Source organism: Penaeus chinensis, chromosome 9 (assembly GCF_019202785.1).
Source record: "Penaeus chinensis breed Huanghai No. 1 chromosome 9, ASM1920278v2, whole genome shotgun sequence".
In the NCBI taxonomy this organism is placed as follows: domain Eukaryota; kingdom Metazoa; phylum Arthropoda; class Malacostraca; order Decapoda; family Penaeidae; genus Penaeus; species Penaeus chinensis.
The window spans coordinates 8,184,450-8,189,449 of record NC_061827.1 but is presented as its reverse complement, the minus strand read 5'-3'; the positions used below and the strand labels follow the sequence as shown (position 1 = coordinate 8,189,449).

Sequence of the window (5,000 nt, the reverse complement as noted above, 5' to 3'; positions counted from 1 at the left end):
TGTTATGCAATGAAGAGTTAATCTTTTCAAATTGCATTTAAAAGGCGGACACAACAATACCAGTGCGATGTACTGGAATCAGAATATCACCGCCATATTTGACATTTACCTTGAATACTCGTAACATAGCATAGAAGAGAAACAAACTTCGATATTCTTGCAATGTGAGCTTACCGACCGGGATTCCCGATTCCCTTGCTTGATATTTATGATTCATCATATCACTTGTTCAAAGGCTCCCTGCGTAATGGAACATCCGGCAGACACAGAGGCCAAATGATGCACTCCCTGAGAAGCGAATATGATTAAAAGCGATTCACGGCTAAGATCTCGCGTGTGGAGAGTTGCAAGTGTTGGGGAAGGCTGAGGTTGAATGCTGAATTCAGTGACCACAAGCACGTTTGCAGACATGCACGTTCGCAGCCACACACGTTCGTAACCTCACACGTTCGCATACACACACGGTTGCAGACATGTTCGTTTGCAGACGCACCAGTGGCAGACATGCACTACTGCAGACACAGGTTTTCGTTCATACGGTCATAGCCAAATACAGTAGTAGGCATACATATTCTCAGATAGATGCCTGTTAGTACAAACGTTGGTAAGCATCTTTGTCCCTGGATACGCACAGATTGACACACATTCTCGCAGACGCACATGCTCGTACATCAAACATAAAGAAATTAGTCATTCCCAGATCTGGCAGGTAAACGTTTTAATGTTATCAGTATGATGCATTAGTTATCTCTTCTTGATCATTTTTTCTGTGATAATCTTCTCCTTTCCTCTCGCTAAAAATAAAATTAATCACACTTCTTATAATTCAACCCTTTTGAACAAACTCGGAAAACGACATTTGAATATTGAAATCCCTCCCACTACATATAATGCATCTATGAATACACAATTTGACATGAATTTCTCTCCGTTTCAATCCCGCGTTGCATGATTTCAGTCCGTTATGACTAACCCTCCCCTGCATGCAAACCTACAACATGACATACAGTAACATAATAGGTAACAGTGAAAAACAGTGATTCAGTAGTTCCGCGACTGTGTCCTAATGTGAAGCTCGAGCGTTCGAGTCTCCGAGCTGGACTAAGGTTGTTAAGAAGGGTAAAGGCGGCATTGCCAAAGCTAATGTCCCACTAGGATACCGCATGTAAGAAATATTGGACGTCGAAGGCTGAGAAAGAGAGACTGACAAACGTGCAACCATAATACAAAATGAGCAACAGTAAAATATTTTAGTATAATCGTTATTATCACTGCAATGATAATGATAATAAAAAGGATTGTGATCATTGTTGCTTTATCCATCATCAATCATCACCATCACGATCACAAACATCATCATCATCGTCGCCGTCATCATCATCATCGTCATCGTCATCGTCATCACCATCACCATCACCATAACCATCACCATCACCATCACCATCATCATCATCATCATCCTCACCATCATCATCGTCATCATAATAATAGTAATTATTATGGCCCATAAAAAAGTAATTTTACTATTGGTATTACTGAAATTGATGATAAATGAATAAAAAGATCAACAATAATGTGCCGTTAATTGAAAATATTATGTTGCATAGAAAAGTCTCCTAAACCATAAAATCATAGGACCCACAATTACCATCAAAACATAGATAATTTCATTTACTATCCATCCATAGCAAGATATCCGAAATCCTCACTATAGTAACCCATCCATTGGTTCGCTTGACGGCAAGTGCATATCCATTGCAGTGAGTATTTAACAGCGAACTCAATCCCTGGCCAACGCAGGCTCCGATTTCCAGCCTCGGGAACAGAAACAAATCCATAGTTAAGTGTGTTAAACTTGGCCATTGCTTTATAGAACTTTGGGGAAATGGGCTATCACTGTCTATTCACCCATGGCCAAAAACTATTGAAAGCCCGTAACAATAAAAATACGTACATACATTCACCGATATTGTTTTCGGTTTGGTTACATGACAGATTAGGTCGTTGAAGGTTATGTTTGTGTTGAATTGTCGTGTATTTGACCCGAATACCAGGCTGAAGCTAACGAGATGGGTGGGGGATTAGGGGTAGGGGGCGCGACCCTGGGGGAAGGGGCTACGGAAGCGGGAAAACGAAGCTATAAAAGTTATGAAGCGAGAATGCATTTTCTGACGATTGTGTTTATATCCAATTATAATTCTTGTTCTGCTTGTGAGCCATTGTCGCATGGCTCCTTTTGTTTTAACTGAAGATCGGTTCGTAAGAAGAGGATCATTATATGCAGATACCCGGCAGCCTAATCAGCTTCTGTTACTACATACACCAGTCTCTCTCTCTCGCATATGAATAAACTATATACATATATATATTCATATATATATATATATATATATATAAATAAATATATGCGCGCGCGCATATATTTATTTTGTGTGTGTGTGTGTGTGTGTGTGTGCGCGCGTACATTCATGCATATACATGCACGCGCGCGCGGCGCACATGATACGATAGTGGTGCCCGACTGCTGCCTTGTAGTCCAGTCCGTGCATGGTCAAAGGCTATGGGAGTTCACCCTATACAAAACAGACCTCGTTCTGGTAACACTTGCGACCGCGCTAGTGTCAAACCGTATCGGTCTTTGCCGTTCCTTTGGATCCATCATTTGCATGGAGGGAGGGAGCCTGCTGCATGCTGCATATATACATATATATATATTTATATATTATATACTATTATATATATATATATATATATATATATATATATATGTATATATGTATATATATAGATAGATAGATAGATAGATATAGATATGTATGTATACATATAAACATACATATATGTATATATATATATATATATGTCTGTATGTATGTATATGTATATGCTGCTTAGTGCCGTGGTAACGTTCTTTTTGTTGTAACAAATGGAGTAAAACTAAATTATTATTCTAATCATTATAATATATGCATATGTGTATATATGTGTGTGTGTGTGTGTATATATATTTGTATATATATATAATTATATATAGTATATATATATATATATATATATATATATATATGTATATATATATATGTGTGTGTGTGTGTGCGTGTGTGTGTGTGTGTGTGTGTGTGTGTGTGTGTGTGTGTGTGTGTGTGTGTGTGTGTGTATGTATATATATATATATATATATATATATATATATATATATATATATATATATATATATATATTTACATGTGTAATAAACATATGTATATGTATATATATATATATATATATATATATATATATATATATATATGTGTGTATATATATGTATATATATGTGTATATATATATGTTTGTATGTGTAATAAACATATGTATATGTATATATATAAATATATATATATATATATATATATATATATATGTATATATATATATATATATATATATATATATATATATATGTATATATATATGTATATGAATACACACACACACACACACACACACACACATATGTATATATATATATATATATATATATATATATATATATATATATATATATAAATATATATATATGTATGTATTTTTCATTGTGTCTGGATCTACTGTTGTGCATATATTTATAGCATGCATGACTATCCAGCGTTTATTCGTTCACAAAACTTTACTCTTATATTTACCTCTCGTTCTGTGCACATACGTTCATTACAACAAATGTACGAGAACAGCTAAACACCGCCGTTTTCACGCAACTTTGCCATCACAGCATCAGTGAGAATTCACTTTACTGCACGAGGTATGATGGAACAGCAGGTCACAGCACCGGGCGACATCAACTTTTCTAGGAACTGGTGTGCGTATTAAAACTTTCTCGTATGAACGAAGGCAGGCATTTATACGGTGTCTGCCTCTCACGGCCGCTGGTTGCCTTGTGCGGCGGCCAGACAAGAGGAAAATACAACGGGGGTGCAAAGACGGATTTCATTTTTTACATTTTATGGGTTCATAGGGATGGGCATTAGTGGGGGGGGGGGGTATGGTAAGTCGATGCTTCCTTTGTTAACGATTATCGAAAGATCGATAACTCGACCAGGATATGTTGATACAAAGGGATAAATTCTTGAAAGCACATACTCATAAGCACATTTACATCCAACCGCACACATTCACACATACACCACACCTTATATATAGATAAATATATATATATATATATATATATATATATATGTATATATGTATGTACATGTATATATGTGTGTGTGTGTGTAAACATGAACGTAATCCCACACACACACACACACACACAGTTATATGTGTCTGTTTGTGTAAACATAAATGGTTGTGAGTTCAGTTTCCCGCCGCGGCAGTCATAAAAATGTCTGCGCTCCGACTACTGGCTCGAGTTTGTCCACACAGCGAGAAAACGACAAATCGCTTTTAGAAGTCAAACGCAGGCGTCGTAAGGGAAGTCACCGCCGTGGCACAAGTGTTAGCGCGCTGAACCGCGGTTGATTAGGAAGGGCATCTAATCAGGTAAGGGTTGCACTGCCAAAGAACGTCTCAATAGTAAGTTCAAAGAGGCCTATGTCCTGCAGTGGAATAAATGACAGTTGAATAAAAACATATGTAATATTTAATATTTAATTTAATATACACATATACATCAGTGTATATAATGTACATATAAACCTATTTGTGCATGCACGAGTATAGTATAGATACTTATAGCTGTACATGTATAGATGTGCATACATGTATCAAAGGTATGCATACCTGCATATATACGCAACAAATATGCACATACGTAGATATTTACTACATTATCTCTATAGTAAACTAGAGTTTGCAATGCTAGAATGCAGATCATATGTTGCCTGATTTCACTGCTCCAATACCTTTCGGAATATTCGGTTTGAACGCATACATATAAGAGGAGAAAAAGTGTTTATCCCTGAAAATTCTTATTAAAAAAATAAGAATAGATAAATGAATAAATAAGTTCCTTTATTCTC

General features: G+C 36.1%; 1 protein-coding gene across 6 annotated transcripts in view; it reads left to right on the top strand.

Annotated features, from left to right (window-relative positions):
- Positions 1 to 5,000, top strand: part of LOC125028972 (B-cell receptor CD22-like) — a 232,097-nt gene that overhangs the window by 213,239 nt on the left and 13,858 nt on the right. The gene's annotated exons all lie outside the window — the stretch shown is intronic.